Genomic DNA, 23,638 nt, shown 5'->3' on the forward strand with positions numbered 1-23,638 from the left:
ATTTAATGTCACAAGTTGCTGCGTGCTCAAAAGGAGGTGAGGTAAGCCACTGTAACACAAAATTGAGGTCCCATGGCATTACAGGATCAAAGACTGGAGGTCGAAGTAGCATAGTCCCTTTCAGAAAAGCCTACAAAGTCTGTGCGCCATTAGATTGGGTTCATTAGCAATATGAAAAGTAGAAATGGCTGCCAACTACACTTTGACAGTTGCCGCAGCTGATCCCTGGCTGAAGAGTAGAGAAAGAAATTCTAAAACTGATGAAATGGGAGCTGTATAGGGATTAATCTGCCTTTCATGAGCCCAAATGGAGAATCTCTTCCACTTACTGGAATAAATCTTCCTAGTAGAAGGCTTGTGAGAAGAAAACAGAATATGAACCACCTCCGGGGAAAAATCATGAAGCCTGACTAGGGACGGAATTGGAGCAGCCATGCTGTCAACTTGAGGGTCTGAATGGAGGGATGGAACTGCCCTGACATATGAGTCAACAGATCTGGCTCTGGGTCCGGAATCCACGGATCATCTATTAGATAAGGGTGGAGAAAAAGAAACCAAATCTGACGAGGCCAGTGTGGTGCAATCAATATCATCTTGCTTCCCAAGGATTGTGCTTTCTGAATAAACTTCATTATCAGGGGACTGGTGGGAAGGCATAGAGAAGACCTGTGAGCCAATCGTGAACTAGAGCATCCCTGTGTGCCTCCCCCTTCGGGGGGATAAGGGTGAAGTAGCTGCTGCATTTGGCATAGAGGGGGCTGGCAAATAGATTGCAGCAAGGCTGACCCCATCTGTGGAAAATCTGCTCCGCCACTTGTTCTTTCAGGGGCCACTCATGAGTCATCAGAATAGCTCTTGCTCAGTGTGTCGGCAATCACATTGGACTTCCCCGGTATGTGCATTGCCACTAGAAAGCGGGAAGATACTGCCCACTGTCACACTCAAAGTACCTCTCTGCAAAGGGGATACGACCTGGTTCCTCCCGGTTTGTTTAGATACCATACCACTGACATACTGTCTGAGTGGATTGCAATTGTCCCATGAGGAAGAAAGCCCTGAAGTGCTTGCAGTGCTAATAGCACCGCTCTCATCTCCAAGATATTGATATTCAAATGGGTCCCGTGCTCTTGGTAAGTGCCTTGGACTGTCCTGCCAAGATAATGCCCCCCACCCGATCTGGGAGGCATCCGTGGTCACTGTGGCAACTGGAGAAGGAAGAACGAAAGGCATGCCCGCGTTGAGATTGCTGATCTGAAGCCACCAACGCAGATCCTGCTTGCACTTGTCTGTAACCAGAAAAAGATAGAGCGGGAGATGCTGTAGAGACTACTGGGCAAAAAGTAGCCACTGAAGAAGCCTCATGTGTAGTCTCGCAAGAGGAACTAGCATAATGGTGCCAGCCATGGTCCCTAATAACTTGAGGACCACTTTTGCCTTGACCTTCTTCAATAGTAGCAAAGCGTAGACCTGCTGCTGTAAAACCTGAATTCTCTCTTCTGGTAGGAAGGCCCTCATGAGCACCGTGTCTAATTTGGTGCAGATAAAGGTAACACGCTGTGAGGGCAACAAGGCAGACTTTTTCCAATTCAGAGTAATTCCCAGACTTTTGCACAGTGCAATAGCTGCATCCCTGAACTGCAGCAGTAGATGCCTGGTGGTGGCAGACAGGAGCCAGTCGTCCAGGTACAGAAGCACTTGGAATCCCTGACGTCTCAAGTGAGCCATTACCACTGCCATGCATTTGGTGAACACCCTGGGGGCTATGGTGAGACCAAAGGGCAGGGCTCGAAACTGAAAATGACTGGCTCCCAGCCAGAAGTGTAAGTGACTTCTGGATGCCCTGTCCATCTTGATATGGTAGTAAGCATCCTTGAGGTCAATGGAGCACATCCACACATCTTTCCCTAATAATGGGAGAATTGACTGTAACGTGACCATGCAGAACTTGACTTCTCTACATGAAGGTTCAAACGGCTGATATCCAAGATGGGTCTCAGGTCTCCTGTTCTTTTCGGCACCAAAAAGAATCTGGAGTAAGTCCCTAATCCTATTTGGTCTGAGGGGACAGGCTGGATGGCTCCCTTTGACAGCAACTTTTGTACTTCTAAAGTTGCGGAATCCCTTTGACTTGGTGGAATGTCTGGGATTCTTTTGTTTGGAGTGGGATAAGAAAGAAGGGGAATATGATAACCTCTGGAAATTATCTCTAATACCCACTCATCTTGGGTGATTGTTTCATCAGGATTCTGGTTATAGAGAAATGCGAACTCTGACTGGCTCCAGAGACGCACAGTCAGGCCTCCCCTCAGGAGCGCTGGTAGGGAGAACCACGAAAGGAATCGCGGTCCCCCTGGTTACACAGGCCTCCTCTGCCTCTAGGGTGGCATCTACCTGAATCCCCCCCCCCTCTGCCTCTGGAGGGGGAATCACTCTCTGATTCGTGAAAAAACCTTTGCGACTTTCTGAACCACATTTTTCCAGCCTTCTGGCCCTTGGGGTAAGCTCTAGAAGGCATGGAAAAATGGACTCCCATGGCAGACAGGGTTTTTCCTCCCTGCTTGCACCTAGTGAGAGTGTCCTTCACCTTGGTTCCAAATAAGGATGAACTGTCAAAGGGGGCATTGGTGAAAGTAGACTTGAAAGCCTCCACAAAGTTGCACAGGCGCATCCAGGAGTGTCTCCTAAGTGAGACTCCGGAACCCACAGCCCTGCTCGCTCCGTCGGCTGCATACGAGATCAGCCTCATGGAGGAGTTGGTAATGGAATTTAGGGTAGACATCTGAGCATTGACCTTTTGAACCACAGCATCAGAAACGTTACCCTGTAGAGAATCTCCCAGCTCTTTTAGGAGATCTCTCTGGTGCCATGTAAAATGCGACAAATAGTTCAGTGACCACAGTGAAAAGGCCGCTGAGGAAAACACATGCTTCCCATACCTGTCCATGGCCCTCGACTCCTTGTTAGGGGGATGGACGGTAGATGAAGTTTCAGCAAGTTCCTTCTTGTTGGTTGCTGCCACCACCATGGCATCTACTGGAACGCCTTTCATAAGAAAATCCTTGTCTGGAGGAGCGGACAAAAACTTGTTGGGTCTCCTAGGGACCGATGGTTCCACAAAGTCTGGAGTTTCCCACACCTTCCGACAAACGAGATCCAGTAGCTTGTCGAATGGGGGAGAAACCCAAGAGGTGGAGGGTTGAGACCCAAAGGCCTTCAGGAACACCGACTCCTTCTCAGAAGGGATTTGGAGGGCCAGTTGCCTCTCTGCTTCAAGATGTCCAGGATATCTGAGAAAGAGATATCTTCAGAATCTGATTTGGGAATCCTTCTGACTCCTTGAGGTCGGTGTAGATGTGAGAGACTCATCTTGGGAGTCAACGTGCTTCCTCTTGCACACTCTTTCTGGGGGAGTTCCTCTGGCAAAAACTCTGGGGAGACCACAGAAAGTTGGGGACCACTCATAGAGGTATCTTGAGGCCTTGGGTCTCAACTGTCCATGGATATAGGGTGATTTAAGACTGATACCAGTGCTGGAGGGGGCAGAGTGTCGGTGCCATAAGATGCAGCTGACGACCTGGCCAGCACGCTCATGACCTCGAAAGCTGAACCTCCCGGCTCTGAAGGTCGACTGACCATGGAAGATATGGTAGTAGGCCTCACAGCCTAAGAGATGAGGTCTGAAGCCGATGTCGGACCCAAGCTCACCCAAGCAGAAGTACCAAGAGGAAGGCTAGGAGCCAAAGATGATTGATCCGAGACCTACCTCTCGGGTCCGACTGGTGAACCAAGAATCCTGGACCTTGTGGATGGCGCCAATGGGGTCAGAGCAAAGATTGGAGCCAAAAGGCCAGAGGGAGCTACTGGAACTGACCTCACGGCATCCGACGGAACAGACAGCTCTGGAAGCCAAGAAAGGCTCGGAGGAGGAACAGCCAAAGAGGAGGGGAGGATGGGCTCCAGGGCCAACTGGGCCAGAACCGAAAACAATTTAGCCAGCACCGATGACTGGAGCAGTTTCTGCACCACTCTATTGACATCATCAGAGAGGATCCAAGAGGTCAGAGATCTGGATCTCCCTACATAGGGAGACCTATGAGACAGAGAAACCGGTCGAGGAACTGGAGACCGTCTCCGAACTATAATCTCTGTCACCAGCTCCGAGATGCTGGGAGCTGATGTCGACATAGTCGGTGCATTGCTTCTGTCGGCACCGAAGCCAATGGAGCTGAAGAAGTAACAGTAGTTTTAGCGATTTTCTCTGGCAGCTCTGAGGAAACTGACGGAGCCGGAGAGCGCTTTTTTGAAGATTTTTTCTCTGATTTCTTGTCCGGTTTGGAAGGAGAGGATTTGGAACTAGAAGATCTCTCCAAGTCCTCTTCAAAGGAAGGTTTCAGTAGTCCTTTTAAGATAAGCTTGTTCTTCCTCTCTTGCAGTACATGGGGACCGAAAGCGTGGCAGAACAAGCAGGATTCTTGGAGATGAACAGCATCCAAGCAGTACACACACACTGAGTGCCCATCAGTTAATTACATCTTGTAACTACATTCTACACACTTTTTAAAAGCCCAAAGGCCTGTGTCCCCTGGGATCTTTAGACATGCTGACAAGAAAACTCCACACACCACACAGGGGAAAACAGGAACATCTTTGCACCAAAAAACAAACACAGAAGGCGCAGGAACTAGAGCCTCTAACTGAAATGACCTAGACCACGGACAACTACAAGGAGGACTAGGTCCTCTAATTTAAATGGGCCTAGCCCAGGAAACAAGAGACTAACACCACAGAAAACAACAAAACACCAACAAATAGGAAAACTACCACTGGACAGAAGGGAAAACAAGGTCCTCTGACTGAAAAAATGGGGCTAGCCCGTGGAGACAAAGGGTGAACAGGATACCAAAAGGCCAACGGAACCAGCCACACAACCATCAGAACAACACACACAAGGTAGCTATAAAAATAGCTTTTTGGTCAACAGTTTGAATTTAAAAGAAAAATTATACTTAGCCACGGCCAACAGCGAGACCACATCTGAGCATAACGAGCAGCAAACTAGATCTGGGATGGGCGCGTTGCAGTATGGGATACCTCTTACCCACGAGCCAATTGAAGACTTCGAGCTAGAGTATGGCCGAGTCGGAGCCGAGGTTCGGCTCCAAACCCCTTCGTTCCAAGGGTAAGAATGTAGGTGAGATTGGACTACATAACATCAAGAGTTTTACTCACAGACAAAAACAGCTGAATTCACTTGTGAGTGGAACCTATGTTTGTTTGCAAATGCAGCAAACAAGATCTGAAGCAACAGAGATGGAGTATGGCATTATGGGTAGAGGGAGGAGCTTGGGAGTTGGATTTGAATCTGGTAAATGCATCAGAGTTGCATCCGAGGATTGGATCTGAACCCATAATTGAAGAATGACAAGGACAACATCAGACCTTATGGTTTACAGACATGCAGCACAGGTCAGATGCTTTAGGAATTCAATCAGGTGGTAATTGTTTATGTTCCATTACAGTCCACCTGAGCAAAGCATACTAGTATGCAGGTTTTGTTGAGGACCCTTGGAAATTAGAGTGCTGAACTGACACAAAGTTATGAGTATCCTTTTAAATTACAAATTCTGAACTTGCACAAAATGTTGAGTATGCTTATAAATCGTAGTACTGAACTTGTGTAGAAAAAAATTGGCTGCACAGAACCATTTTGTATATTGATACAAAGCTTTCATCAAGTTCAGTATAGCCAATAAAACAGCTTATTTCAATGACTATAGCTGTTTAGATGTAACATGATCTTCTACTGTGCAGTGGTGCAACACAGCAATGATCCTGTCAAGAATGAAACCCAGACAGGTAGCAAATGAAATATGTAGTTTATTTTTGTCATTTCACTTACAGTATATATAATGGCTGACATTATACACATAAATATGATTCATATACATAAATCATGTATCCACAATTATAACAGTTTAGCATTTTGGAGAAACTCTGTGATAGTACAGCTGGGTCCAAAGATTCATCTGTGATATTAACTGCTGCAAGTGATGCGAATGGCAAGATGAAACACAAAGCGTCACTGACACAACAATGCATAACCAAAGTGCAAATGCAGAACAAATCCTTCATATTACATCATCTGTGATATTAACTGCTGCAAGTGATGCGAATGGCAAGATGAAACACAAAGCGTCACTGACACAACAATGCATAACCAAAGTGCAAATGCAGAACAAATCCTTCATATTACATGGTCTAAGTGGCACATTCAAGACCCATTTTCCCTCACATTTTTACTTTACATTTTTATTTAATGGTAGCAAGATATTAAACCAATACTATCTTAATATTATGTAACTGCATTATCTCCTTCATATATAACATCCAATAGCTGAAGTATAACCATGTTCACGAAAAGGAAAACTGTATCACAAAGATGTATACTTAAATCACTAGGACAGGACATCTAAATGGTGGAGCAGTTAGGCCAAGGGTGATCTTGTGTGAACAGACAATATTTTAGAAGTTTCTGTAAAATGATCATAGATAATCACAGTGGCTGCATAGCAGTATATTTTAGAAGCCCTGATGGTATGTGCATATGACTTTTTGACTTTAAAAAAATCAGATTGTGTGTGTAAACCTAATTCAAAACACACAGCAAAATGCCACAGTGTAAGATGCAGTACAACTTAAAAGCTGGTACTGAATAACCGACAGGTGCCAAGAAACAGTGGTTAGCAATACTTAGGCAGGAAACAGAGTAGCTTCTGGGCCATCATAAGGCTGTTACTTAACAGGTGCTCTTAAAAAGGTTTACTTGTAACATCACAGACAAATGCATAAGAGAAGTAGACTTTTAATGCAGTGATAATACCAAACTCTGCTATAGGACTGTAAGAGGAGGAGCAAGGTAACCAAGAACTCAGACCAGTTAAATTAATTTTATAAGAAGAAAATTCTGCAAGTGTAAATTAACTCATGAGCCATTTAAGAGATAGTACAAAGGAAGTGGAATGACTAAACAAGAGACGAACACTGAATGCCTCAAACTTTGTAGCACAATATAGTAATGCAGACAATATTACCAATATTACTTTGCTCAGAGTGAAAAGATGGTTTTCGAGACCATGGATCATAAAATCCAGGTCCTTCAGAAGAAGACCGCTTAAGTGATGCAAGGTTACAGAAAGGCTATCTGTATACAACTTTTCAGAGGAGGATCAAGATACCATGGCAGGCAGACCTTAAGGTTATGCAAAAGAATGAACAACATAAAAGACCCAATTAGTATGTGGCAAATCTGAAGGTGACTGTGAATGCAACAGTGACATGAAGGCTACTTTTTAAAGGTGGAAGATAATTTTATGCAATGGTCCAATTAGCTGAGCAAAATGTGTGGCAGGACCTTAAGTTACTGCACAATACTAATGCCTTTGGGACATCATAGCTCAGCATAACAAACTAAGAATAAATGAAAAAAGTGGTTAAGCACTTTTGTTCCCTTAACCACGTTTTTACTTTTATTAAAGCTTGGTGTGCTCAGCTGTACTATCTTGAAGCATTTGTATTACTTTTTGTATTGGTTTTTCACCTTGGCTTTGTCTACAATGTATACAACTTTGTTAAAGATCACATATTATTCAGCATTTTTCAGTGGGAATGATAGTGCTCTTACTTATACTCCCAAACTGTGATACAGCTTGAGTTGAGATGACGAAAAGACAAGTTTGGATGCCAAGCCATTCAGAGCTTTTCTGCCAACAGATACAGAGGCTGAACCCTAAAATTCTAGTAACAACAAAGCCATATCCACACCCTGGAAATTGTCTGTTTGACACAAGTTGTCCCTTCTTTTTACCTTCAAAAGAAATGAACAACTTATCCGAAGATCTAAAAGAGTTCTGTCAAGATAGTACCTAAGCTGTCTGTGGACATACAAGGTACAGAATATCCTCTAATTTTTTAGCTTCAGAAAAGAACATGGGGAGATGGATAATCTGGCTTTAAGTAAATTCTGATACCATTTTAGGCATAAACAAAGGATTAGTTCTCAAAGAAACCCTGTCCCTGTGGAACATGAGATAGAGTTGACACCATTAGAGCTTGCAACCAAGATTCCTTTCTTGCAAAGGTCAAAGTAATCACTAAAACTATTTTCCATGTCAAGACCCCCAAGTTAGCCAGGTTAGCTGGTTCAAATGGAGCAAGTGTTAACTTCTCCAACACAAAATTAAGATCTGAAGGAGGGCCACCAGTTTACTTGGAGGCCTTCTGTGCAAAACCCCTTTCAAAAATATTTTGACATAAGACTGCATTGAAATTGGAGCATCCTTGGGCAGACATGCTGAAATGGCCAAAAAATTAACCCTAACCCTAACACAGTAATAAGAAAGGCCATAAGATAGTAACACACACAAATATTGTAAAACCAGAGAACAACTAGCCTGAGTGGGTGCTGGTTATTTTGTTGGCACCAACATTGCCATTTTCCATTTGCTTTAGAATTTACTAGTAGCAGGTTTTCTTGCCTCCATTAGCACCTGCTGCACATCCTCAGTAAACAGATGCTTAAAAGCAGAAGTGTAGCTGTCTCAACCTGAACCCCACCCACTTAGCTCTTCAAGTGAAAAGCAAAGAAAAAGCACTTTCCTGTATTGTCAATTGCAACACTGTAGAGATTGGTTTACTACAGATGCATGCCCCCCCAGCTCCTCCACTGAAGAGCAAGGGGGGGGGGGGACATTCCTTCTGGCCAAATGCACAATACCCCCCCTCCTTCTGGCCAAATGCACAATACCCCCCCACCATTCAAGTCTTGTTCCTGTGACCTGCCTCCAACTCTCCTCTGTTGCATTTGCACTCAAACCTTGTATGGTTTAAACTGTAGCAAGCAGTTTGCTACAGTTTCAATGTTCAAAAAAACAAACAAAAAAACTACATTTCTGCAGTTTTTAACCCTGCCTGCACAAAGTGTTACAGCAGTCAGGTTTTAGTTAAAGATCATTTTTTTTAAATATAGCAAGAAGTTTGCTACAGTTTAGACCATATTCAGTGTGCTAAAGTGCTCAGGTTTGAACTCAAATGTAATATCAGTTTTTAAAAGCCGGTATTGCATTAGAGATCAGGATAGCTGATCCCCTCCCCTAACACTTTGCATCTGGGTCAGTTGCCCCTCTCACCTCTCCCTAGCTACAGTACTTAAGAGGAATTAAGTCCCTATCATTCAGGCAGTCAATTAAAGTCAATTGATGCTGGGATGTATCAAACATACCTGTTATTGTACGAGTAGATCCAGAGTGTGAGGAAGCTTGGTTGCCTGGGCCAAAAGGGAGTGACCACAATTATCTTGGGGGCAGGGGTGTAGCCAGGATTTTCAAATTTGTACTCACAGCTCCCAGACTGCTGCCCCCTTAGAAAGCCACACCCACATTAACACTGCTGACCAAACCACGCCCCCTTCATATTGCTGATCTCTGAACAGATCACTTGCAAATATATGCCACAGTAGTAATTCCTTACATGCTGCATGAACACTTCATTCCAAAGGTACATCTTCCATAAGTCAAAAAACAAAATACCTTTCCAGTTACACTAGGACAGATCAGTTTGCCCTCACCAAGATTACCCTTCTTCCCCTTGCAGCTTCTCTCCAGCAGTGCTGCCAACTAAAGAACTGGCCGGTTCTAGGCAGCATGTGCTCCACAGTATTGTAGTCTGAGGTACAACATATAGAGCTCTCCCAAAGTATCCTCCCTTCCACCTGCATGGGTCACCTGGCAATCATAGCTCACTCCTATAGCCTACACTCACACCCTTCCACCCGCATGGGTTACCTGGCAATGGCTGATCACTCCTACGGCCTATCCTCACACTAAGCCTTTTGGAATGGTAAATCTTGCATTCCCAACAACAAATACATTGTAGCTGGGGTCAGTTTATTTTTTTTAATTTATTTTTATTTTACATTTGTTGACCGGGCTAATCCACTGGATACATGTCCATTTTCAGTAGAGGCCTGGGGAGATAAGCTCCAATTACACTAATAGTTCAGGAAAATAAAAATGTAATACATTGTCAATGGAGATTATCAAGAACATGAATACAAAGATTACAAAACAATATACTACTAGAAACATATTTACATAGGAAAGGATTTGACAATCATGTAAAAGATAAGGAAAAAAAGAGAAGATTCAAACTAATTACTATGGTAGTTTTGAAGAATAACGCTCAAAGTGGAAAAAAAAAACAAGTTAGTGTGTGTGTGTGTATATATATATATATATATATATATATATATATATATATATATATATGTGTGTGTGTGTGTGTGTGTGTGTGTGTGTGTGTGTGTGTGTGTGTACATAAGTGGAACACATGAGGTCACAGCAAGTTGAATATTACAGAACACAGTCATACTGCCACTGACATAAATAAAGATGTATACCCATGGGAGTCAATCAAGCAAAAACTAAAGCTGTTGAAATTTACATCCTTACTACCCTGCTTACAGTCTGTAAATCTCAAGCCTTTGCTGAAAGGAAATTGGTTAAAGCAAGAAAATTACCCTAGGCCCCAGAACCAGTGGGACTGTTACATGCTCTAAGGAACTTGTTTGGATTTTTTTCTAGTCTTATGATCCAGTGATAATCTGAACAACATTACTGGAAAGAAAAGAAATTCAAGAAATATGTTTTGCTCAAAGTTTAATGTTCAAAGCTGACATGACACCACCCAATATCCTGAGAAGGCAACAGCTTGAAAACACAAAAAACATATCTGTGAATGCAGGCTGCCTCCCTACCCTCCCACAAAATGAAAACAATCATTTTATGTATAGCCCTATGCTGTTACATTCTGAAAAAAAAAAAAAAACTAAGACACTCAGGTTTGATTGTGGAAAATGTTAAAGAAAATTACCACACCATTCTCAGCCCCCTTGTAAGCTCATGTAAGTGATCTCATGTACACATATCTGAGTAGTGCTAGTTTCTGACTATGTTGGGTACTGGGCATTAGTTGGGGATGGAGTCCCTCTACTAAGCCTGTTTCAAGCTTCCACTGTAGAGAATAACTTAATGCCAAGCTCTATGCATATTTAAATAGTTCCATAGACACATCTTTCCCCATTAGAAATAAATGCAACACCAAATTCAAAAATAAAGTCCTATGAGCAGCATAACCAAAGAAAGAAAATACTCACTGTATGCAAAAATAAATGCAACTCAGACAGCTAAAAACACTCTCACTAAACTAAAACAAGGAACTCAGGACTGTGATCAAATCAACCAAAGCCTGATATGAGGTAAAAATATAAACCCAGGTGAAAGATAAACCACAAAGTATTTTTTTCTTAACTGTGCTAGAAATCTCAAACAATGACTGGCACTACGATGAGCTTATAACAAATGAGATCACATACTTGGACCACAGGATATGGCCAATCCACTGACCAACTAATTCAGATTGAACTTCATCCCACCAATCTTCCAATATTCTCACATCAAATACCTGCATCTATAACCCCCTCAAATATCTCAACAATTTCTGAAGTTAGTACCCAAGGCCAAGAACATAATGTCTATTGTGACTGGATAATATAGAAGACTGCCTACTTGTTAGTCTGAAACCCGATATGTTGAGCCCTCTACAAAGGCTATTCAATACTAATCTCAAAACAGGTTTTGTGCTGGATGAATGACAGACTGCAACAGACATTTCCTTGCATGAAGGTGGGACTTCAAAGGGCCCAACATACTCACTATTGTAGGGAAATTCTTTTTCATTGCACAGCTTATATCTAAAGATATATCATCCAGATCCAGGCATATAATTATTCCCCACTACTTGGAACTCATTAGGCCCATCACTGAGTGATTATAATGCCCCTTTTGGTATGTACCTTTCCAAGCACTTGTTACAAGTGAATGCCATCTACCCCTCAATCATTTAGGAATTATTCCAAAGCAAACCTTGTACTAATGACTTATACCATGCTAAAATTTCCATCCCCCAAAAAGATGTAAACTCTGCTACCACAATGCAAATTGTTTACAGAAACCCTATACCATCATGTAAGCAGCTGCAGTGAGGTAGCTGTACCCACAAGGAACAAGGGAGAACCAACTCAAATAACAAGCCACCCTGGTGGAATCCCGATATCAACAAGTTGTATAACAAAAGGAGGAAAAACATGGCCAAAACTAGGAACTGCAATACCCAGAAAGGTATGAAACTCCTCAAATTAAATAAGCAACTCGGAAATGTTATCAAGCCCATCAAAGCCAAATTTGAGGCAGAAATATCCTCAAAGACAAAGGATAACCACAAGGCCTTCATCAGCTTTGTTCATAACCTCAAAGGTAACATGACAGTGTGCTGAACAAATTGTAAATGGAACCACTTAAAGAATCAGAGTATATAGCAAACCTATTGGCTGATAAATTTAATTCCAGTTTCACCCTCCTTTTCCCCTCAATAACTCTCAGGAGACACCTCCTACCATAACTCTTCTATCACTAGCAAATAGGTCTTCAATGCATTGTCCAAGGCAAAGAATACCATCTCAATGGGCCCTGATAATATCCTGGGATACCTCTTAGATAGCATAAAACATGAGCTATCAAGCACTCTAAAATCACCGTCCAAGATTAGCCTACTAATTGGCTTCATCCTTAGTGAATGGAGGACTGCAGCAGTTAATCCTTAGCACAAGGCTTGGCCTTCTACTGACCTGGATAACCACATACCATAAGTCTGACTGGTCTTGCATGTAAAGCCATGGAAAGAATTATCATAGATATTTTAAATAAAAATGTAGGGAATGCATTTTCTTATTTACTTCTACAATGATTACAGATATTGAAATAAAATATCACTAATATTGACAGCCATTTGTTAAACAATACAGGCTCACAATGAAAACAGACTTGGCATGAGCAGTAAACTTCTCTGCCCTGGAAACTCTCTCTGAAATGGCATGAAACCCACATTAAAAGAAAATGCATCTAACAGTGGAGGATTAAGTTTAGCTTTGAACTATTTTTAAACCATAGGCTCCTTGCACACATTTATAGGGCCATGCACACATGTATGTCTTCTTTGATTCACCCTCTTTATAAATTATATTCCTTGTACAATACATCACAATTTGTTAGAATGGTGTTTTAAATTTATACTTACGAACATTCTTCTAGAAAGCAATGAAACAATAATGATAAAACTACCCATTTCAGAAAATTTCAACCATAAAATGCCACTAAAACTTCTGTCATTACAATCTACCAATATTATTCAAAAAGCACAATCTTTGCAGAAGTAAAAGCTGTCTAGATAATGCTACATTAAAGAAATCCGCAACTAATGAAGAGATTGCTACTGGCAAACAACTTTGCATTTCAGGTGTTTCATCTACAAATTCAGTGCCTGCTGCCTTTGAAAAATTAATTGCTTATGTTACATTAAAAAAAAATGGTAAGCTGGTAATATTGCAATAGGGAATGACTGACAAACCAACAAGAAGTTCATAGTTACTAGTCATCTTATACAAAGGAGGACATACTCAGGAGTGTAGAACCCCCTTAAAATGCACCAAATAATCCACAATCAAAATGGCACTGCAATACCAGCACTCCATCCAAATAGTGTGGGAGAAGAATCCACAGCCTTCTACACCAAAGGCAATTATGCTACTAAACACTGCTTTCAAATTCTACAACACACACAGTGACGGCCAGTTGATAAACAAAACAGTTAGTGGCACACTGAAAACAGACTTAGCATGAGCAACAGTAAATGTATCTTCCCTTGAAACTCACAATTCCATGAAAATGAAATGAAACTTAGTCCCTTGAAAATGTACTGAAACCCAAACTCACAATTCCATCAGCAGTCTGGTAGTCAGGCTCTTGTCTTCATTGGAGCTCACAGTTCCTTCAGCAGTCCGGTTAGTTGGTACGGAGAATTCAGGCTCTGTCTCCTGTAATCAAATTACAGGGTCAAGCCTCATCAAGTTAAGTGACTAACCTGCCCTCCCCCTTAACTTGAGCATTACACACCATACCGTCATAACTCTCAACCTGTTAGCATAAGAAATCTGGGCAAAGCCTAAAACAGGGACAGATTTTAAATATTGCTCTTACACACTTAGAAGATTACTAGAATAACAGAATTTGTCTTAGCATGCACTTTCTAAAGGAAATGAAGTCCAGCTCAGCTGTATGACATTTATTTCAATTTTCAGTGATTTGCCAGAAAACCACAAATATTTAGGAACAGGGCAAAAATCAGGGGATTCTGTAAAAATCTGGACAGTTGAGAGGTACGCATATCTCTCACTCTCTTAGTGCAAGAAATCTGGACAAAGCCTAAATATGGATCATGCCTCTCAATCTGTTCAAGCAAGAAATCTGGACAAAGCCAGTAGTTATGAGGGGACAAAGGCCTAAAAATAGGAAAACTTTTAAAACATTGCCCTTACAGGCTTAGAAAGTTGATATAATTCCAGGTTTTACATTAGCATGACTTTTCTGAAGCATGTGGAGTTTGAAACTCAAATGCCTGTCATTATTTTCACACTTCAGTCCTCAATGGTTAGCCAGTAATTTGCAAGAAAAACACTAATTGTAGGAGAAATGGAACAAAAATATGATGCAAAAATCTGGACATTCTGTGAAAATCTGGACAGTTGAGAGGTATGATAGGAATAGATTTTAAATATTGTTCTTTTTAACTAAGAAAGTTGCTAGAATAACAGGATTTGTGCTAGAATGTACTTTCTGAAGAATATACTAACTTCAGTCCTCTGTGATTTGCCAGAAACCCACAAATTTTATGAGAAACAGACCAAAACTATGAGGCTAAATCTGGACAGTTAAGAGGTATGTTAAACACACACACACACACACACACACATATGCACTTTATCTCTCATTCACACAGAATGGCTAGTTCAAATTACACACACACACAAACTTTCTCACTCTTACAGAAACAAATAGAACCTCCAGAATAAATAATATAATTGTACACACACACACGCCTACTCTCTCGCACAGTAACTAACACACATGCACTTTATCTTATTTAAACAGAATGGTTAGTTCAGCTTACATGTATATGTATATATATATATATATATATATATATATATATATACACACACACACACACACACACTTTCTCACTCATACAGAAATTAACAGAACCTCTAGAAATGAATAAATAACATAAGCATACACAGACACACACACACCCATCATTCATTTTACATACTTACCTTCTGTCTCAATGAAACGACTATTTTAAATTGCGCACGAGTGAAAAATAAGCTTACATCAGTGTTAGCGTGTGTACGACACACACATGAACTTCCTTAAAGGAGAAGACGCTGTTTTAGCTTTTTTTCCTAGATCCTAGCACCTGCCTTGTGCTACACCCTCCATGCAAACACTGTACTGAAATGCGTACAGTGAGTATACCTCCCGACATCCCTGCTTGGGGGATTCCTTCTGAATCGTTAGAATTATCCTGGACATTACTGGAAAGGGTGGAAAACCATATAGGAACATTCTTGTCCAATGAAAAGTAGATTCATCTGTCTTCCAGGTGTTCTTGCATGGAATCTTGGAACAGAATCTTGCCAGTTGATTGTTCAGAGAGGAGGCAAAGAAGTCTACTTGAAGTAATTTTCAAAGTTGGATCAAATCTTGGGAAGATTCCCTGATCTAGTTTTTATTCATGAAAGTCTGCCCTTTGTCTGCCATACAATTTTGCTGTAACAAAATGTAGGATACTTGCAGAAAAAGATTGTGCTGTGAACCTATATCCCTAGCTAATATAGCTAGTCTGCAAAGCGGGTATGATCTGATTCCCCCACTTGTTGATGTACCACTGATGTGGTATTGTCTGTAACAACTTGAAGAGGCCAGGGGACCAAATATGATTCAGAGAACTGAGTGTCTATATCATGGCAAGCATCTTATATTTATGTGCTTGCATTTGTCCTTGGTGTACCACACACCCTGCAGTTATCACACTCCTGAAAGTGCTCTAGAAGTCCAAGGCATGTGTGGTGCCAGACTGCTTTGGAACAGGAAGGGAGAAGGGAGAAGGGAAGACCAAGGTTTTAGGATATCTGTTTTTTTATTCTTCTTTCAGCTTTTCCTGGTTAGGGGTCGCCACAGTGGATCACCTATCCACTCATGATTGGCAGTGGACTTTTACGGTGTTGAGTTGCCAGCCCGGGGCCCAACCTTCTACAGAAGACACACACACGCACGCACTCACTCACTCACTCCCTGGGACCAATTTAGAGTATCCAATCCACCTACAGCACGTCTTTGGGATGTGGGAGTAAACCAGAGCACCTGGAGGAAACCCACGTGACCACAGGGAGGACATGCAGACTCTGCACAGAAAGCACCCCAGCCGAGGATCGAACAGGAAAACCTCTTGCTGTGAGGTGGCAATGCTAACTGCTGCACCACAGTGGCCGCCCTATCTGCAAAATTATTTTTCTTCTAATAAACCCTATCACTGGGATTTGGAAAGAAAAAGGGTGTTGATGCTGGGACCAAAGAGACTTTAGATGCCACTGTATCTTTCTCATGTGGAGTCTTGCCAGAGATATCATGAGAATAATACAAGCCATGAGACCCAAAATCCTGAGGTATTCCCTTGCTGTGACTGAAGCTCGAGTGGAAAGCCTTAGAAATAGATCTAGATATGAATCTATTTTCACTGTGGAAGAAAAGCTCTTTGAACTGAGATGTTTAGTTGACATCCAAGGAACACAATCCTCGGTTAAGAAGTTAAGATATTTGAATATTTTCTTGGAATCACAGCTTGTGTAAGAGATGCCTTACTCTCAGACTACTGACATTTAAAAAAGACTTTGCAAAGATAAGCAAGTTGTCTAAATATGGAAAAATGTGTGGATACCGTGTTCCTGCAATGAGCAGCAAATGGAGCTGAATGCTCTTGATGCAGTGAATAGTCCAAAGGGTAATGCAGATAATGTGATCCAGATATGCAAAAAGTACAGTTTTGTACCTACCATAAATGTAGATGTTAGAGTGTTCACACTGCTGCAGTCATTACACTTGGGTTATCCTGCCGTCAGGTGGTCCCGCAGTTGGCCAGAGTTCCAAAGTCTTGGTCCGGCGTCGGTTGCTGTCACTTCTTCCCTGACGTCAGTGCGCCAGGGGTATATAAGATGCATCCGATGCCATTTTCTTCAGTTTTTCTTGCCCCAGATGTCAGGTGCCCCCAATAGGTAGGCAATACATATTGCTAATAAAAAATATACATATAAAATAAAAACAATACCTTCAGTTACAAGCAAATACACCACAACGGTTGTATAGGATAGAAAGGTATAGATAAGTCCAGCTAGTTCAGAGGGGATGGGAGGGAGGGTAATCTGGACTGCAGCAGTGTAAACACTCGAACATCTACATTTATGGTAGGTACAAAACTGTACTATGTTCATCGTGTTACACTGCTGCAGTCATTACACTTGGGTAGAATCCCAAAGCTAAGGTTGGGTGGCTGGTCTATAAAGAGTTAGGATTGGCTATGAGGCCCTGCAGAACTGCAGTGGCAAATCCTGCTCTGCTTGGTAAAGGTGTGCACTGAACTTCAAGTTGCAGCCTCCAAAATTTCCTTGGTAGGTACTCCTCTGAGAAAGGCTGTTGAAGTGGCTGTTGCCCTGGTGGAATGTGGCCTAATGGTATTTGGGACAGATTTCCATGCTGTGTGTAGCAGTAATGAATACAGTGTCCTATCCATTTGGATATAGTCTGCTTTGAGATAGCCTTGCCCTGTGATCCTGCAGCATATGCTACAAACAGTTGCTCAGTTTTCCTGAAAGCTTTTGTTTTGTCCAAGTAGAAGCATAACTGCCTGTGTATTTCCAAAGAATGCAGAAGTTTCTCCCCTTTATTCTGGGGGTTTGGATAAAAAGTTGGCAAATCTATGGTTTGGTTAAGAGCCACACTAGATATCACCTTTGGCATAAAGGTAGGGTTTGTCCTTAAAGAAACCCTTTTCTGATGAAAAATTATAAAAGGTTCCACTGCCATTAATGCCTGTAGCTCTGAGACTCTTCGTGCTGAAGGTACTGCCAGGAGCAGAGCTGTTTTCCATGATAAAAATTTTAGATCGGCTGTATTGGCTGGCTAAAAAAGGTGGTAGGGTCAGTTTTTCCAAAACTAAATAGAGGTCCCAAGTTGGTGTTGGTGCTCTCCGGGGCGGTCTTATGTCTTTAGCCTCTCTGAGGTACTGCTTTAGCAAGGGTTGAGAGAATAAACGAGGACCTGTGTTGTAATGTGCTGAAATGGCAGAGGCGTGGATCTTAATTGATGAGAAGGATAGGCCTCTGTCCAGCATCTCAGTTAAGTATTGTAAAATCTGAGGAATGTTTGGAACAAGAGGGTCAAGGTTTTCAGCCTGGTTCCAGGAGCAGAATCTCTTCCATTTTTCTGAGTAAGCTTTCCTGGTGCCAGGCCTCCTGGCCTCCAAAATGACATCCATAACAGTTTTAGAGAGAGGGGTTGCCTGTTTGACTAATGTATCTGCCATGCAGCCAGGTTTAGGGTTTTGAGCTGACCATGCAGGATCTGATTGTTTTGTTGAGTCAGAAGGTATGGAATTTGAGGCAAAATCCATGGTGAGCCTTGAGCCAAGTTCCTTAAGATAGGATACCAGTGCTGGGGTGGCCAGTCTGGAGCAATCAGGATCATCTGTGTTTTTTCTTGTCTGGCTTTTATGAGTACCTTTGAAAGGAGAGGCAGTGGTGGGAAGGCATAAACTTTTAGGTTTTTCCAGCTGAACAAAAGAGCATCCACTTTCCATGCTTGTTTGTGATAAGTCCTTGTGCAGAATTTTTGTAGTTGGCAATTCAGTGGGGAGGCAAAAAGATCTATGTCTGGGCATCCCCATTTTTGCGTTACCATGCTGAAGATTTGTGGATTCAATTTCCATTCATGAGGGTCCATGATATTTCTGCTTAGATCGTCTGCCAGAGTATTTTTCTTTCCCGGCAGGAATTGTGCTTGCAGGTGAACTTGATACGTTAGAGCTGTGTTCCACAAGGTCATGGCTTGCCTGCATAGGGGATAAGAATGAGTGCCCCCTTGCTTATTTATGTACCACATTACTGTGGTGTTGTCTGTCTTTAGTAATAATTGTCCTGGATGTAGAAGGTCCTTGAAAGCTGTTAGGGCATTTTGAACAGCCAACATCTCTTTTTGATTGATGTGAAGATGCATCTGGTCTGTGGTCCACTTGCCCTGAATGCATTTTCCTGCCATGTGTGCTCCCCAGGCGTAATCCGAAGCATCTGTTGTTAGAGTTTGCCTGGTTGTGGGTTGGGTAAAAGGCTGACCCTTGTTTAGGTGACATGCCTTTGCCCACCATCGAAACTCCTGTTGCAGGCAGGGAATCATTGGTATTACTGCTTCTAAACTGTGAGAGTGTTGAGTCCAAACACTTTTTAGGTACTGATGAAAAATATGTACAGAACAGGGTAGATCCAAAACACTACGAGCAAGTGCTATCGAAAACCACTTTATTGTGTGCTTTCATCTGCTGACATGCAGATTTCATCAGAACCATTACCAAGGCATAAAATCAAACTTAAATACTTATTTTTGGCGCCAAACTCTAATTGATAGAATAAATCTTAAAACGGCCATGTACAAAAGACCAACTCTGTTAAAATACTTTAGCACAAAAATGTCAAAGCACAATGGGGATTGAAATATAAACCACTCTTGGGCAGCCCCACACCTATACAGAACAAATCAAGTTCGAATCCAAACAAGATGGTATGTGTGATTAGATTCAATCCTTTCGTCAATTTAATCACGGACATTTTGAAGAAGTATTGGAGTATTATTATCTCTGCGGGCAACCTGGGGAACATAGTTGGAACAGAGATATGTACAGTGTATAAAACTGGAATTAACATTAAAAAGTTACTAGAATGTGGTATGAAGAGTGAAAGAGTTAGAAACATTAAAGGAACCAGCAAATGTGGACGTTGTAATCAATGCAAGTTTATCAACACCACACCTACCATCAGACTAGAGAATATTATAAGATAACTAGTATTCCAGGTAATTGTAATTCACAGCGTTAGTGTACATTGCCAAATGCACAAAGTGTCCGACCTATTATAGGCAAAAAAAAAGAAAGAAAGATCAAGACGATATAGCGAACATATGTACAAGATAAGCAAACAAGACACGAAGAACGCTTTATACAGACATATTCTTGATCAAGGTACAGACCACTCTTTCAGGTTTTCTATTATAGATCAGGTAAACATCAAGGACAAGGGGGGAATTGGAAGACATACTGAAAAGAAAAAAGATGATGTATAATTGTGCCGGCATACCACAAGGCCAGGGATTAATGACTTCATCAGTATAAAACCCTTGTTAGCTTTGAACTGAGATTGTAGGATCTGTATTATGTTTCAGTATGTATATATTTAAAATTCATACCCCATGTAGTTTGTGTTAATAGACGGTGGATTTAGATCTTAAATTCATTTGGATCAGTTCATAACATAGATTAGTAGTTACACTTCATCTGTATGCCCTAGTTTTATTAAGATCTTCTATGCATTAAGCGTTTTTAATCAACAAGATAAATACATTCTGTCCCTATCTATTGTGAATCAACAATGTATAAATATACATCCATTATTATTATACATAAACATTTTTTGCATTTTTATGCATTTCTATGCAGTATTATTATAGTATTTAAGCTGGCACCCAGGAATATAACCTGTTGCGTGGGCACTAGTTTTGACTTCTTTTCATTTACTGTGTACCCTAGAGAAATTAGCAACCTTTTTACAAACACCCGATGCTGTAGAAGAATGTCCTTTGTCTCTGCTTGAATGAGGCAGTCGTCCAGGTATGGATATATTTGAATTCCTTTTGTCTGCAAAATGCAATTACTGGTGCCAGGCACTTTGTGAAGACCCTGGGTGCAGTAGATAAGCCAAAGGGCAGTGCAGAGAATTGATAGTGCATTGTACCAGCTTTGAATCTGAGGTATCTTCTGCAATTTTGTCCGATAGGGACATGCAGGTATGCCTCTGAGGTCCAGAGTAACAAGCCAAGCCTTCTTGCCCAGCATGCGCAGAAGCTGCTGTAATGTCAACATTTTGAATTTTGGAATATCCAGGTAAGTATTCAGAATTGAAAGGTCTAGTATGGGCCTCCAGGCCTTGTCCTTTCTGGGGACCAAGAAGAGTCTTGAGTAAAATCCTTGTCCTTGTTCCTGTTATGGTACGTTTTGAATAGCTCTCATGTCCATGAGGGCTGAAATTTGTTTTTGTGCCTCTGCCCATTGATTTTGTGGCAGGTCTGGCATTCCTTTTAGCCTTGGTAAAGTATGAAAATGGAACCTGTAACCTTGAGACACAATATTCAGAATCCATTTGTCTTGGGTGATTGTTTGCCAGTTTTGAGAAAAAAGTGCTAGTTTCCACCCTAAGGGGGCTTTCCAAAAGGGAAGCGCTTGGCGTACGAAGGGGAAAGTCATTGTGACTGTTTCCTGTAAGGTTGAGACTTGTCCTCACCTCCTTTTGGGGTTGAGGTGCCCCACTGTCATTGTCTGTTTGAGCCTTGGGGTTGGAATCTGCCTCTTGGGCGTCTGTATCTGCCTCTGTGGCCTGACACTGGAAAGGACCAATTCTTTGTTAGCCAATTTCTGCTAAACCAAGGTGGCTGTACCTGTAAGAAATCCTTGACTGCTTGCATAGATTTAGCTTTATCCTCCATTTTCTTTAACACCTCTTCTGCCTTAACACCAAACAAGGTATCATGCTGTAAAGGAGCATCCAATAATTTTGCCTTAACATGATCAGGTAAACTCTGTTCTTTTAACCAAGCATGTCTTCGAATCACAGAACCTGTAACTGCGGCTCTACAACAGGCCTCTAAAGAATCAAAACCACATTGCAGAGTATGTTTTCCCACCTGTTCAACTGCATGCAATAAATCCTGCATTTCTTTACAATCAGGAGCTTCTGAGCTTGCAAGCATTTTCTGTTTTAACTGAGCCATTAAATATTGTTGGTACTTAAGCATGTGGAACTGGCAATTTAAAGCTCTTACTGCTAAAGTTGCAGAAGTGAATACTTTCTTCCTCCCATCTATCCAAAGCTCTGGAATCAGAAGGTACTGGATTTTTTGCAATGGAAGCCTTAACCCCTTTTGGACCCTGGGAAATAGTTTCTGGATCAGCAGAAGGGTTTTTGTAAAGAAACATACGAGAGTCAGAGACTCTATAATACCTATCTGGCTTGGCTGGAGCAGGGGGCAAAGAATCAGGAGATAAGCTGGATTCAGAAAACACGTCATCCACAATGTCTAGCACAGGTGGAATAGCCAGCGGCCTGTGCTGAGGCAATAAAAGGAAATCCCTGAGCCTTTTCTTGGATTCTGAGTAATCCTGACATTCCCAATGGAAATGCTCCCTCATGGTATGTAAAGTTTCCCCAAATGAATAATCCTCAGAAGGAGAGGCTGAAGGGATAGATTCTTCAGCATCAGAGTCCTCATGGGGGGTAGAGAGTATCCCTGGTCTGAAGAGGAATCAGAGGAAATGGAAACCTGATCAGAGGAATCATAGTCTGTACCCTGACTAGGCCTTTTCTCAGGAGGGGATGGGAACCCCTGATTAGACTAATGAGGTCTTCGGCCATTTTAAGCATCGGTTTCTTAGGCATGGAGGACTGTCCAGGAGAATGCTGTACTTATTTCTTTGTCTTTAATGGTACCTTTGTCTTGGCTGTTGTTTTAATGGTAAGTTGTGAAGGTCTGAAAACACCCTCAGAAGCCGATGCCTGCTCAGCGGCTCCAGATCCATCTGAGGGATAAGTTTCTGTAGGCCCAATACCTTGAGTTTCCAGAGGCCTAGTTGTCTCCACGTGGGAGTTGGAAGCGGCCTGTAGCTCTGAGGTAGCGGGGGTGTCAGGGGCTGTGAAAGTGGCTCACTGAGAACCGGCGACTGGCCTAGAAGAGGTTTTGTCGTCGGTTTTGGACCTCGGATGCCTGTCTTTATCCTTGTCTTTGCGTTTTTTTGGTATTGAGGTCGGTTGATCTGACGGCATAGTATAATTGAACCTTCGGCCAAAGTAGTGCAAAGCAAAATCAAAACGTCTTTTTATAGTTGTTGTTGTTTGTGTTTTTTGTCTTTTCCCGGTTAGGGCTCACCACAGCAGAACTCCGGTCCGCTAATGATTGGTAGCGGATTTTTACATACCGGGTTACCAGCCCTGACGCACAACCTTCAACGAAGGCAAGCCCCATTCACGTATGCCTCCACACAGAAGACGCTCTAGCTGAGAATTGAACGGGACAACGTCTTGCTATGAGGCGACAAAGCTACCGCAGCACCACCACCACTGTGCTTTTGTTAAATCTAGCACAAAACCAACTAGTGACGTTGTGATCAGGGCCTTGGCATGGAATACAGTAAGAGTGGAAGTCCTTATGAGGTATTTGCTTCCCACAAGAAATACAATTATTAACTTTTTCTGACATTGGTCTGAGGCAAGAAAAAAGTTTCCCCAATGGGGTACTTAGCTTTACTGAATACTTCGGAT

The sequence above is a fragment of the Protopterus annectens genome, chromosome 6.part0 (genome assembly GCF_019279795.1).
Source record: "Protopterus annectens isolate FY-2018-M chromosome 6.part0, PAN1.0, whole genome shotgun sequence".
NCBI classification, from domain to species: Eukaryota; Metazoa; Chordata; order Ceratodontiformes; family Protopteridae; genus Protopterus; species Protopterus annectens.